Source organism: Ixodes scapularis, unplaced genomic scaffold (assembly GCF_016920785.2).
Source record: "Ixodes scapularis isolate PalLabHiFi unplaced genomic scaffold, ASM1692078v2 ptg000607l_1___fragment_2___debris__unscaffolded, whole genome shotgun sequence".
NCBI lineage: Eukaryota > Metazoa > Arthropoda > Arachnida > Ixodida > Ixodidae > Ixodes > Ixodes scapularis.
This window is the reverse complement of record NW_024610009.1, coordinates 92,400-107,472: the sequence shown is the minus strand read 5'-3', so window position 1 is coordinate 107,472 and position 15,073 is coordinate 92,400.

Here is a 15,073-nt window from a genome sequence, read left to right as displayed (position 1 = left end):
CTTCAAGCAGCAAGAAAACAGTACTTAAAACAGACCACGACGAACAAGAACGCTGGATCCACCGACTCCGACGAAGCGTATAGGCCTAGCAGGCATTCCGACTCGGCGCTGCGTTGCTTCGTCGCAAGACCGTCTGCCTACGATCGGCTGGCGTGCTAAATGGAATATGCCCGCGCGACCCTTGTGGACCCTTCCCGTATTATAGTTTGATCACTGACCTCAGTTCTAGATTAAGAGGTGAGGTCAATCTCTTCCCCTTGTTTTCCGAGGCAGTGTTGACGAACACTCGTCGAAAAGGGACTCTCGTCGATTCTATCTTCTTGTTTTGTGTGATATAGAGCTGAAATAAACGCCGTATGGATTACCTTCGTAACACGGTATGTACACTTTGTTATTGGTATGCCATTTTTATTCTGACAGACTGCACGTCACTGTCGAGCTATAACAGTTCGTGGGAGGTATAGGTACGTACAACTCCGGTCCAACCTTTCTTTGCCGAGTGTCGCGTCAGTATCGAGTTGCAATCGTAAAAGAACGGTCCCGAAGCGCTTACTAACAGCGCGAATACAAGACTTCCATCAAGCGCGCGCGTCCGCTCCGAGTGTAAACAGGTACTTACGTGGCTCTTGCTGACACTCGTAGTTCAAACGTATCTTTTTTAACGTCGGCTCGCTCCTGCATCTCCGAGGCCGCGAAAAACGCCATCTACGTCGCTTTGCAAACGACTGACACGGGCCGGCCCTTCTGCCAACAATGACGGGGTGGTTGACTTCTGGAGTCTTCACCGGAAGTCACTGGAGTCTTCACCGCTGCACTTCCACTTCTTTACTGAAAGAGGGCGAGAGAAAAAAGGGGAAAGGGCTACCGGCGCTTTCCTCCTTTCTGATTGTGTAGAAAGAGTGAAAGTCCCGGATGAGAGGCTTGGCCGGTGTTGGGTGTCTGCTGTGCCCCAACTTCGTTCGCGCTTTCTTTTCTGTTTTGAACTCGCAAACTTAATTAGAGTAATGGGCTTCGCCGGCAACAGTTTCCCGGTCATCGGGACACCATTGCTCGGTCATAGGGTGCACGAATAACGACAGAAAGCCAGAAAGCGTCGAATACTGTCCGAGGACCTATGTAGCTTGCAATGAATCCGGCAGGGCGAGAGTGGCTGCAATGTCTTTAAGCTCCATCGCTTTCCACATGACCCCGGTCTTGGCGGCAGTGGATTGCGTTCGTAAACCGAAAAGACATTTCCTCAACACCATCTTCTCGACTGTGCTCGGAACAGCTTGTGAATGGAGCGCGCACCGAACGCTGTACCGCCGATGAACATGGGGTACGCTCGCAAGGTGCGTGCCAGTTTTCTCGTGATAATTGCTGTTTCAGCTTGTAAATTTTTGTAACTGAATTTATCTTAATATTGATAATTTGCAGTGGTGACTGACTCGATTTCATCATTTACAACACTTAGTTGAAGGCTTATTTCCGCCGCTGGTCAGGCTAGAAATTGTTGAAAAGGTAGTTCTATCGGTTTTCCTGAATAGCGATCCCCTGTGCGATACCAGAGAGCCGACAAAAGCGCTCCTTGGAGTGCCGCTGGTAGGTTGTTTGGGTTGTTTCCGTTCATTGGGCGCTTTGAAGCGCTGGATGGTCGCTCCAGGGTACGACTCGTGTGTTGCGATCTGCGTCTTCGAGCCCAGTATGTACGTTTCTTTGTTCGAGTCATGGCATCCGCCAGTGCGGCAAAGGGGGAACAGCGGCAGCGAACGTGTCAGTGATAGAAATTGGAAGTTACTACTCAAAATATTGCATCAAATAGTAAAATAATTCGTGGCTGCTTTGACGCTTTCTGCGGTTCGATATAAGCACATCTAGAACGTCTTCGTCGTTCATCCACAATGAAATATGAGAACACGGACACGCAAGATAAAAGCAGCGCAGCAAAACGATATCTAGCAGCTCCGGGTGTTTACAAAAGTTAATTGAGGTTCCCGTTTCGTGTATCGCTTGTTCATTACTAAAAACGGCTGCGTTGAAATGGGCCTATTGCAAGCAAAAGTTTATCAATGGTTCATCATTTCCAGTCACGCGGAAAGCGGTGGAGCTTCAAAACATTGCAGCCGCACGTGCCTTGCCGAATTCCATGCAAGCTACGAGGTCCTTGGGCGGTATTCGACGCTTTCTGTCGTTATTCGTGCACCCTATGACCGAGCAATGGTGTCCCGATGACCGGGGGACTGTTGCCATCAAAGCCCGTGGCTCTAATTAAGTTTGCGAGTTCAAAGCAGAAAAGAAAGTGCGAAAGAAGTTGGGGCGCAGCAGACACCCAACACCGGCCAAGCCTCTCATCCGGGACTTTCACTCTTCCTACACAATCAGAAAGGGGGAAAGCGCCGGTAGCCCTTTCCCCTTTTCTCTCTCGCTCTCAAAATGGCGCTACCCACTTCCGTCCGAGCGCAGCCAAAGGCTGAGGGACGGTTCGCAACTTCGAGAAGAGCATTCCAACGCACCACAAAGTAGTTCACAAAAATAATTTCTTTTAAAATAATTGTTTTTGGCGTAAAAACTGCACAATGTTCCAGATGTGTACTGCTGAAAATGATTTGCAACTAAAGGAATCAAATCTCTGAAGTTTATGTTTCTATTAATATATGTAAATGCATGTGGTTTGGGGAAAACATGTATATCCGCTGGCAACACGGCTGCAGCGCCCGGTTTTTCTGTGATTTCGTTCCCGTAATCGCCGAATCATGTGCTTCGCTGCTTTCCTCATCGATGGTCGAATCGCTTCAAAACGCCCTTCGCAAAGGCGCGTTTGGGCGTCAGGCGCGAGAAGTCGTGCTGAATGTCTACTTTCAAATTCGGCAGGAGGCTCCGGCCGCGTTGTACCGCGAATGCGTTGTAAACAAGCAAAGCGTCCGGGCCACAACAATTCGGATACGCGGCGAAATCAGGGCACCCCTTTACCTGCCGATCACATGGAACGCCGAGAAGCTGGTGGAAAGGACTGCGCCTCGAGCCCTGGTATATTCAAACAATACAAGGAAACGTCAACGGCCGGGTCATCGGGGACCTTGCAACATGTACTCACAACTTGAAACTATGCCGAACAGGTGGAAAGCTCGGACACAGTCACAGGGGATGTCAGTAAGTAGGCTGGCCGCTGCCATCTAAGTTTCAGAACGTGAAAGGTCACTTTTTAAACCGTCGCAGACGATACAGTTGGTACACCCGTAGCAGACGAAATACTCGGCGAGAGCGGGCGGCGCGGCGCGGCCGACCGGCGGCGCAGCGGAGTGATACAAAAGTGCAGGCGAGATCGCGTGACCTATTGCCGGCGTGTGATTGGCTCCGGCCACACGCAGCTTTGGCTGCGCTCGGACGGAAGCTGAAACGAAGTATAGTCCCATGCTGTCGCTGTAGCGCAACATATCTCATTGAATTTCGCTCAGCTGCGATGCGGCGATGAGAGGCGCCGATTCAGGAAATACGTCGGTGACATCAGCGCAGTAAAACCTACCGGCGCACCCCAACTCGTTGCCGCTAACAGTCCCATCCTCCTACTGCCGAGAGAACTTCCGGTTCCGGAAACGGCCTACGTCACGGCTTCTTTTGCGGTCAGTTGGAGAGAATGAAAAAGTCGATATTTCAATAATTTTTTGTGTAGAAGTTAATAAACCGAGACGAAAACGGATGCCTGTTCGGCATTCAGTGAACATTGACGGTTTAATGTAAAAGTTATCTGGAAAAAGTAAAAAGGTCATTTCATGGTCCCTTTAAAAAAAAGGACCGACCAACGAAACCATTTTCCGCAAGGTAGGAAAATGCCCCTCGCGCCCTCCTCTTTTCGCCCTCTCCCAAAAATCACGTGACGGCAGAGGCTTCTTTTGTGTCGGCTTTTTCTGTAGGGATAATCCTCAAAAAGCGCGAAACGAGCGGCTAGCTGCGAGCGCCACAACGACCTTGAGACGTCCAGGTGTCTTCCCTCGTTGACGCGGGCACGCGCAATCCGCAGGATTGAGGAAGCCAGCGCGACCGAACTCTTTTTCCCATGAGCTGCAGGTCCGAGGCCGCTCGGTCGGTGGAGATCGAGGGGTCGTGGTATGCTGGGTTCGTTCCAGCAGCCGCTTTCTGGCATCGCGCGGCTGATGGAACCGTTCTGGCGTCTGCACACGGATTGGCTTGCACAATAAAGGGTTCAGGTCGTCGATAATACATTTATTTCCGAAACTTATAAATCAAGTGGCTTTCCCTAATCTCTTCATTACTGTTTGAAACACATCTCCTCTCATAGGTAATTGTTCATCCCATTTTGGACTCTTTTGCGTATTTATTCCTCCTTACGTCTGCTTGATGACTGTTTTATAACTTGATAAAGACCTTTATATATTGGCGCGTGCTTGCGCGATCAACGCTGTCCCGGATTTATCCAAAATTGGAAAGATTGGCGTCAGGAGGGGTTGAAGAAGCAAACCGTAATTTTTGCTTCTAATGAGGACGGCACAATCGTAAGATAGGTCTTTGCTTCACCTGTATCCACAACGCCCCATCGTTTGCACGATCATAATTTCTCAGTGACATAGGTGTATACCACCTTTTACTCATGGTTACTATAGATGGGGCCCCACAGGCTTTCCCGTTATCAGCGAGTCGACTTTTTAACGACCGGCGACTCTCCTGAGTGAGAATAAATATTATCACCTTCAAACAACATCCACCCCTTTCTCCCCCCCCCCCCCCCCCCCCTTTCCCGAGTTGGGGAAATATCAGGCAACTCCGGGAAGCAGCCTGCAGACTGCGCTTTTCGGCTACTCATTCTCAACACATTCCAACGTGGAAGTAAACACATCACATCAACGACGCCCTGTTTATTTGCAACCTAAATAATGTGGCTCTAATGTTGGGACCCAATCAATTTCATCATCAATCATTATTTGTTACAACTTCATGGTGAATGTGTGTTCGTAGTGATGCCACAAAGGGGTCGATTCAAAGGGAGAAATAGGTCCTCGTATTTATTTTGCGGAAATACTCGCTCCTGTGACGCTCTAGTGCGTAAGGTCAAAGCACCCGAGGCAGTGCGTAATACTTTAAAACTGTCGTTGATGATGAAATATTTGTGGGAAGCGCGTAAATTTGTTTACACCACGAAGACATACCTAAACACTACAAAATATCGCAATTGCAAAAAAATACAAAAAAAAAAAAAACGATCAGCCTGCGAAAACCGTTGCTTTCTCCCTCCCCCCCCCCCCCCTCTCTCTCTCTTCTTTTTTCGCGCCACTACAAAAAATAGCGGCCGAGCAACGAAATTGTATCAAAACCTCGCTTCGCGGAGAAAGGACACCAGGATATATGGTTGTGAATCTGCCGGAGTATTTCCATTTTCCTTCCACGCGATTAGAAGGCAAGACGCTGGGGGAATTTATGTGCACTTACATGCTGCCTCTAAAAGAAAGTACCAGATTTCTAGTGCATGTCAATTTACATGTAAATTGTTTAATCAGTGTGCACAAACATTCGCGGCCTGGAGGATGACATGGAAGCATGTCGAAAGCAGCTTGCTGGAAATAGAAGTCTCTAATGCACTGCACTGGTGTGAAACATTATTACGTATTTTTGTTTTATTTCTGTGCGAAAATAAAAACAGCGTTTAGAAACCGAACACTGAGTTTTGAGGAGCGCCGAAAGGATATAAAAAACCGGTACAACCTGAACAATACGAGGCGCCTTGCGTCACTCAGCTTTTCCTGGTTTCTTGTTTTTCCGGAGCCTTTTAAAAGGGGATGAACAATTATAAACAGATTGACCCAACTTGCCACATTAGAGCAGTTCATTTTCATTACGACAGGCTCTCTTCAAGCATCTTGCATAGTTGAGCTTGTACTGGTCCGTTTTTATTTTCGGTTCCTATCAAAAAGTGATCTCTAAGCCACTGGACCAACCTACAACATTCAAAATTTACGGAAGCGGAGAAGTGGTTGGGAGGGCTAAGCGGGCAAGGGTTGCACGCCTCTCGAACCACCGTCCGTTACATTTGCTTAGTGGCTGTGCTTTGCGAGCAGAATGCGAGCTTGCTCGAGTAACTTGGATCCGTTCAGAATATAATCCCCTCTAAACGACAATCTCCGCCGCCTGGGAGGAACGTAAATGGGCGAACGATACGCCCCTGGGTTTTGCATCACGCCTGCATTTCAAGGGTCAGAATTACTGGTTCCCGACACCGGCACTATTGACGGCCCCGCCTGCGTCTTTGATTGTATATTGATACGGAGAAGAAGGAGAAGAGCGCGACGGCCCGCGGCCGTAGTGCGTTCTGGCTCGCGCTTTGGCGGGCGGGCAATCAGATTAAAAACCTACCGCTGAAAACCACCCCGTGTACATAGTCGAGAACATGATAAGCATCGAATGGGAGTGAACGTAGACATCTAATGATCCGATACAAAGTTTCGCTTGATTCCTAAACGAATAATGCCATAGCCAAGTACACTTTCACATAAAATTGTTAGACAGAATTGAAGAGAAGATTGTGTGTTTCTTGAAAGAAATTTCGGCCCCCTTCTATCCGGTCGTGGGCGAACCATTCATTTTGTTACATTTCCACTTCTCCGCTTCCGCAGATTATGAATGTGGTAGTTTGGTGCAGTGGCTTAGAGCTCACGTTTTGAAAGGAACCGAAAGTAAAAACGGACCAGTACAAGCTGGACTATGTTAGACGCTTGAAGACAGCCCGTCGCAATGGAAATGAACTGCTCTAATGTGGTAAGTCGGGTCACTCGGTTCATAATTTTTCATCCCCTTTTGAAAGGCTCCGAACAAACAAGGAACCAGGACAAGCTCTGGTTGTCCCGGTTTTTAATGCCCTTTCGGCGCTCCTCAAAACGCACAGTGTTCGGTTTCTAAACGCTGTTTTTATTTTGGCACGGAAATAAGACAAAAATACGTAATAATTTTTCACACCAGTGCAATGCAATACAGACTTCTATTTTGAGCAAGCTGCTTTCCGCCATGCTTCCATGTCATCGTCCAGGCCTTGAATGTTTGTGCACAGTGATTAAACTATTTACATCTAAAATGACATGCGCTAGAAATCTGGTACTTTCTTTTAGAAGCAGAATGTTAGTGCGCATGAATTCTCCCAGCGTCTTGCCTTCTAATCGCGTGGAAGGAAAATGGAAATATCGCGGGCATGATTCGTGCAGAAGGCTAGATTCAATGATCGCCCATTATTTCTACAAACTCCCTGGCAGATTCACAACCATATATCCTGGTGTCCTTTCTCCAAGAAGCGAGGTTTTAATAAAATTTCGTTGCTCGGCCGCTTTTTTTTTCTTTTGTAGTGGCGCGAAAAAGAAAAAAAAAGAAATAGAGAGAGAGGAAAACAACGGTTTTCGCAAGCTGATTTTTTTCTGTATTTTTTTGCAATTGCGATATTTTGTAGTGTTTAGGTATGTCTTCGTGGTGTAAACAAATTTACGCGCTTCCCACAAATATTTCATCATCAACGACAGTTTTAAAGTATTACGCACTGCCTCGGGTGCTTTGACCTTACGCACTAGAGCGTCACAGGAGCGAGTATTTCCGCAAAATAAATACGAGGACCTATTTCTCCCTTTGAATCGACCACTTTGTGGCATCACTACGAACACACATTCACCATGAAGTTGTAACAAATAATGATTGATGATGAAATTGATTGGGTCCCAACATTAGAGCCACATTATTTAGGTTGCAAATAAACAGGGCGTCGTTGATGTGATGTGTTTACTTCCACGTTGGAATGTGTTGAGAATGAGTAGCCGAAAAGCGCAGTCTGCAGGCTGCTTCCCGGAGTTGCCTGATATTTCCCCAACTCGGGAAAGGGGGGGGGGGGGGGGGGGGAGAAAGGGGTGGATGTTGTTTGAAGGTGATAATATTTATTCTCACTCAGGAGAGTCGCCGGTCGTTAAAAAGTCGACTCGCTGATAACGGGAAAGCCTGTGGGGCCCCATCTATAGTAACCATGAGTAAAAGGTGGTATACACCTATGTCACTGAGAAATTATGATCGTGCAAACGATGGGGCGTTGTGGATACAGGTGAAGCAAAGACCTATCTTACGATTGTGCCGTCCTCATTAGAAGCAAAAATTACGGTTTGCTTCTTCAACCCCTCCTGACGCCAATCTTTCCAATTTTGGATAAATCCGGGACAGCGTTGATCGCGCAAGCACGCGCCAATATATAAAGGTCTTTATCAAGTTATAAAACAGTCATCAAGCAGACGTAAGGAGGAATAAATACGCAAAAGAGTCCAAAATGGGATGAACAATTACCTATGAGAGGAGATGTGTTTCAAACAGTAATGAAGAGATTAGGGAAAGCCACTTGATTTATAAGTTTCGGAAATAAATGTATTATCGACGACCTGAACCCTTTATTGTGCAAGCCAATCCGTGTGCAGACGCCAGAACGGTTCCAGCAGCCGCGCGATGCCAGAAAGCGGCTGCTGGAACGAACCCAGCATACCACGACCCCTCGATCTCCACCGACCGAGCGGCCTCGGACCTGCAGCTCATGGGAAAAAGAGTTCGGTCGCGCTGGCTTCCTCAATCCTGCGGATTGCGCGTGCCCGCGTCAACGAGGGAAGACACCTGGACGTCTCAAGGTCGTTGTGGCGCTCGCAGCTAGCCGCTCGTTTCGCGCTTTTTGAGGATTATCCCTACAGAAAAAGCCGACACAAAAGAAGCCTCTGCCGTCACGTGATTTTTGGGAGAGGGCGAAAAGAGGAGGGCGCGAGGGGCATTTTCCTACCTTGCGGAAAATGGTTTCGTTGGTCGGTCTTTAAAACCGCTTCGTACGTGTACTTATGTGCACTGTCGGACACTGTTAGCGCGAACACGGCGTCGACGCTTTCCAGCAAACGAAGGACATCTGGAAAACCAGAAGAGACGGCAAGAACTACGCAGTAACATTGGGTAAGTAACTCCTTGCGCTTGCAGACGATCAAAATAAATTGAAAGTCACGTAATATAGTCCGATTTGCAATAAATAAGTACTGCTTTATTTGTTCCGCTCATGAATATGTGCGAAGATTCTTGTTCTGTGTTCAAATTATCACCCGCACGCTCCAAATCGTTGCACATTGGGGGAAGCCAGAGGACAGGTGCGCGATAAAAATTGCCCAACATAGGAAATAATAAGAAAACACACCTTTCGTAGTCCACGTACTTTATTCTTTACGTTTCGATTTTTTTTTTCTTTTTTTAATTACTCCTAAAGATGCACAACGGGGTCATTTTCATATAGTGAGAGGACCCGCATATTAGCAATTTATAAGCACCAACGGAATGCTGGCGAACTTTGAACACACTCTACATTCCTTTCGATCGTTATTTTGCTTAGAATCGTCGCTCGTTTCTACATACCTGCCATGGAACAGAGGTTTGGGCCTGAAATATAGCTATGTTTAGCATCGTTCAGAGGTAAACAAAAATGCTGTAACTAAAGCAATTACGCTTTGACAATATTAATAAAGGTACATGCTACCCGCTACAACCAAAAAAACAAAAGTTATTCATGTTATTTTCCGGCGACGAGACAAAATTCACGCGCGTTTTCCCATATGAATACACAGGAAGACTGGAAAAGTAGACTGCGTGCTGTCTGCTTCAATTTGCATCCGGAAGTCCCATAGACACTAGCGCCAGCTGAGTTTCTAGCCTTTATTGTAATAACTCTGAGTTCTTGATCGGCGGTTTTCGGGCGGAAAGAAACCTAATTTCGAGCCGCAAATTGTGTTCTGGGTAGTCGGGCTCTCATATGTCATGTACAACTAAAAACCTCGGCGAGCATAAATACCCTGTCAGTGTACCTTTAACCCTTTGTTGCATACCTCAAAAGCGTCCTTGGAAATCATAAAATTTTGCGGTTTTGCAGCTATTGGTATTGAGTAGAGACCCAGGTTTTTTTGTTTTGTTTTTTCTTAGCTTTCAAAAATGTAGTTTATTAAAGGGGCCCTGCAATGACTTTTTTACTAATTTTTAATTTGCACCGAACCTGAGGGCACTGAACGTAGCAACTTAGTGAAACTTTTCTTTTCTCGAAATTCCCTTTATTTTAAAAGTTATAGGCAAATTAAAATTACAAAAACAAGCAAAAAATAACTTCCCTCATGATGTCCTTGGTTGCTTGAGAGTGGCCGTGAACTAGAGAAGTAGTGAGCTCATCGAGCGCTCACGGCTGCCGCACTCCGTGTCGACGGCGCGAGAGGGCGCCATTAAAGCGTGTTCTGTAGAGTTCCTGTATAGCTACCTAGAGAGCCCATACAGAACTCTAGTGTTCTGGACAGGCTGTATGCAGCGGGCAGCCAGAGCGGCTTCATTGCATTTGCTGCGCGATTAAACACTAATTCGGCATGACACTTCATTGGCCACAAACGACAGCAAACACGGTGTAAAGATCAGTTCAGAATGGGAGCTACTTTGCGCTGCCTTACCGCGAAACGGCCAAACCGCAAGACAAAACTTCTCGCCGAAGGCCTTCGGAACGCTCGGAGCCGGTCGGATCCAGTGTTGCGGAATGGGCACCCCCATTCCATTCCAATTCCATTCCGGGGAATTAGAGTTTTCGATAATTCCATTCCTTTCAACTCCTAGGAATGGGGACACTGGACCCATTCCCACTCCTGGAATGGCTGAATCGTTCCATTCCATTCCTCCAATTCCTAAACGTTAAAAGTGTCACTTGACAGCTCTATTACGTTGCAGGGTTGGGCAGAAATATTCAGAAATGTATTTGGAAATACAAATACTGGGATAGATGAAAATAGTTGCTAAGATACTGATACTCAAGTCTCAAATATATCTATAAAAATGTATCGTGATACATATCGGAAATACATTTTAAAAAGAGGCAAAAAGTCTTTGGATATACAAATACAAGAATACATTTTAGGGAGGGCAGAAATATAAATGCTGATAATACATTTTTCAAATTTGACGCCAACTGAGATGAGGCTTTAAGTTTGAAGTGGAAGTTTATTTTTTTTTTTTTTTTTTGGTCCCGAAATTACTTTTCCGCAGGCTTGGCACTTCGCCTTGAAGGTAGTGGTTCCGGGCGAAGAGTCCTCAATGGGTAACGTTCCATCAAGGATTGACCGCGGTCCCTTCCCTGGCATCCTGTCCGACTGACCTGTGATGCGAAAAGACTTCGACCTCTAAAATAAATTTCATCAAAACATCACCACTCCCCTGTCCAATAAGGGCGCCCCTGTCAGCACTGATCACATGACGTCACGGTGGGATGAACTAGTATTCTTGAATCCGTAGGTGTTGCCTTGAACATGAAACTTTACCCACTCTGCTGTATGAAAGGTCAATACATACTTCCGTTGTAACGGACCTCGTTGAAAACCGTGCAGGCAGTTGCATTTGGAATTTTCGAGAAAAGTGGACCACCTGAAGCAACCTGAAGCACATGTATCATCTTCCGTTACGGTTGAAACATCGATACGGTGGCATCCCTGTTGTGACGGTCCTTCCTGCCGACTCTCCACCTCCAACGCATGAATGGCAGTCTTCAAATTTCGCCTAGCATCATTCAAACAGAGACCTCGTGGATTGCGACCTGAGATGGCCGGCACAGGTGCGAGCTCTTCGAGAAACAGCGCGCTAGAGACGAGTCGAAAGTGTACGAAGTCTGGGTTCGCACAGCGAGGCCACGTCTGGCCTCCTTTCTGGGTATCGGATCACCACAGCAGCAGGTCACGTTCACGTCGACTGATCACGTACCAGCCGTGCAATATTACAGGCGCAGACGCATTCGGGTATCTGTTAAATTTCACTGGTGAAAGGCGCCACCGCCGCCCCCCCCCCCCCCCCCCTCCGCTGCTCTTTCTGTTCTTTGCTTTGACGCTTGTTTTTTGTATTGCATTTTTTTCTTTTGCGCATAAGTCTGCTAGGGCCTTACGCGGGTTTGCAGTTTCCCGCTCATTTTGTTTCTGAACAACCGACTCTCTGACTGGCTCGGTATAGCTGAACGTAAAAAATAAATAAATAAATAAAATATAAAGAACCTGGCCCATTCCATTCCGGGCAAAAGGCATCTAATTCCATTCCCATTCCATTCCCCTCAACGCTGCCGCTATTCCATTCCCATTCCATTCCGGGGTCGCAAAAATGCGGAATGATTCCGGAATCATTCCAACTCCGGAGTGGCAACTCCGCAACACTGGTCGGATCCTCCTGCCCATACGACCACAGCGCCGCTGCGTACATCCGGGACCTTTCCGTGTCGGCGCCTGATCCCACTACCCTTTTCTAGTATGCGCCGCCTCTTCCACCGCTTGGTGGCGGGTATGTCGACGGGTCATTTCTTCTTTCCGTACTTTATGTTGAGGCATTCGTTTCTTTTTTGATCTAAAATACTGAACAAAAACTACTTTTATAAATAATTAAAACGGTTCGCGCCACTTTTTTTTTTTTTTTTTTTTTTGTATTTCGACTAAAAAGAAGCTTTTAGCGGCTCTGACCAGTAGTAAGCTCAGGACAAAAACGTCACATTTTGTGCGCTTTCGGTACCGCGGGTCGCCCTCGTCGGTGGAGGAGGTTTCCGTGTCGTCCGGTTAAAATATGGCGCATTGATATTTAGTTACTCTCTCCGTGCCCGCTGGCTTGCCCGACCCCTAAGAGACGAGGAAACCGCAAAAAAGGTAGACGCTTAAATATGATTGCAGGGCCCCTTTAATTACAGAACGTCCACTATACAGTGGACAGCATGCACTGAGGGCACAAGATCTCTTTCGTCCCATGACCATAACTTCGTTTTTTTTTGTTTGTTTTTTACGTTTTTTTCTTGGTGGTGGAGCCTGGGGACCCGTATCGCAATCCTCTTTATCACTGTCATCACTTTGGCTGGCATCTTCCCAGCAATCATCACACCTGCCTTGATCATATCCTCGCTCATCATCACTTCCTGACTGCAGTCCACCTTCAAGTAGGACACTGATTTCTGAGTCAGATAGTGGAATATCCTACAAAGCATCGATGTCTGCTTCTCTCAAAGGTGATTTTGTAGCAGATCATTTGTCTCTAAAACAAAAAATAATAACAAAATTGTATTTTTTTTCTTGGCATATATGGAATTGCGGCACATTATTCATTACAACAGAAAATTGGTGCGCTGCTGACCAAATACAATTTGTGCATAGCTCATGGCCCCGTAATATGCTGTTCATGGTGTCCACCAGAGTGGACAAGCCACAAATGGATCACTCACCGAACAATGAAGACTTATCGGACACTTATATTTATAAAGATTACACCTCAAGGCTTACTCGAAGGCATGAAAACGTTTAACAAAGGAGTACTTACTAAGTTTTTGCAACAGTGTACGACGCTTTTGAGAGGATTAAAGGGACAATGAAGGCAATTTCGGAGATCTTTTTGGCGATTGAACTGGGTTCCAGGCACGTCTCAGGCCACGTTGCCCAAATTTCAGCCGAAACCGGCGCTTGTGTGCCGCGCAAATCAATTAAACAGTCGCGGTAATAATCGTACCGGGATCGACTGGGGCGACGCCCCAAGAGTTGCGGGAGAAGCCAGGAGAAGCGGGGCTCACGTGACCGATGCGGGGCCAAGAAGCGCGACGTCAGAAGAGACGCGTCAGCGATTGGTCGAAACGAAAAACGTGCCCTCGGTCCAACGAGGTAGAGGGGCTTAGAGCGATAAACCGGGGTTCCGGTCTGCACTCGAAAGTGACCCCCCTAAGGCGGCTGCCATTCTACGCAAATTTGACCACTCGTCACATGACCAAACCACAGACGTGACGTCACAGGAAAGATGGCAGCGCCCATGCAGTGGCTGGCCCCAGCTGGGCCGGAGCATTGGCCGGAGCTTGTCGGATGCTTTGTTCGTTGTCGTTCGTCTCGGCGAGTTGATTTTAGACGCGGAAGCCGTCATATGAGGTTGTATTAGGATGGTCGAAAGCGGCTTCAGAGTTCAGCGTGGTGTCTGACGTAGGTATTATGTGAAAATGCGAAGGAACGGTGAGCATTTCGCTAGTGACCTACGAGGATATTGCCACGAAGGAGACAATCGGCCCTACGTTGCTCGGACGTCGGATTGATTCGGACACCGCTAGGATAAACTCTAAGGCGACGTTTTTGTGCTCTCATTGACCATCGGAGCCTTCGAGATCTGCAGTAAAGCGTGTGCAATATATTTGGATAAACATTTTAGCGACGGAATTCGCGTGAGTCGTGCTTGGCAGTGTGCAATCGTGGTGCCGCTTCGTTCAAATGCCCGAAAGCTCACTCTGGCTGTGAGGTGCACCGGAGAGCTGCCTTGCCGCTTGTAGTTCCCGTGCCGTGCTAAATGATACTGTGCTGCTTCCCAAATAGTTCGGGCGTAGACGTGCACTTTCACGGAGCACAGGTGTCGGCGCGCCGAAGAGCTGCCTTCAAGCTGCGAGTTCCTGTGCCGTGCTTTAGGTAATGCTGTGCTGCCTACTAAATTGTTCTGGCGTAGACGTGCACCTTCACGGAGCACAGGTGTTGCAGTTGCTATTGATTCCGCTGGTCTGTCGCACGTTTCGTCGACACCAAAGTTTCATCAACACTCGTTACGCGAATTGCAAGCTGTATGGACATTTCATCGCGCGTGTTACCTACCCAGTCCACCCACTCACGCCGCTTTGCGAAGGCAGTCTGCAGCGGCTCATAACCAGAAAAGTGGTCTCACATCGATTTCAGTTCAGCTCGTCCACGGCAGTTGCCAGACCCCGAAGGAGAGGATTTATTTGGACAGAATGCCACTAAAGCAGTGCAGCTTCTTTAGTGATCAGGATCGACTCTTTTCTTTCTGTTGTATTTTATTGTCACGGATGCTCGCTCCAGTCCTATTTTCTATCAATATTTAGTGATTCTGGAAAGTTCCAGGCCATGCTCAGCTGTCGTATGTTCTGGTGGAGGTGCTGGGCACTTTACCGACAGCCCTTCACTCTGTGTGTACTCTGGCGACTCCTCAGCCAAGTTGCCCGACAACAAGACACGGGTGGCACATTATCCCGAGTCTTAAGCCCCCGGCGAGCCATGAACCAAGTCCTATCCCGAGC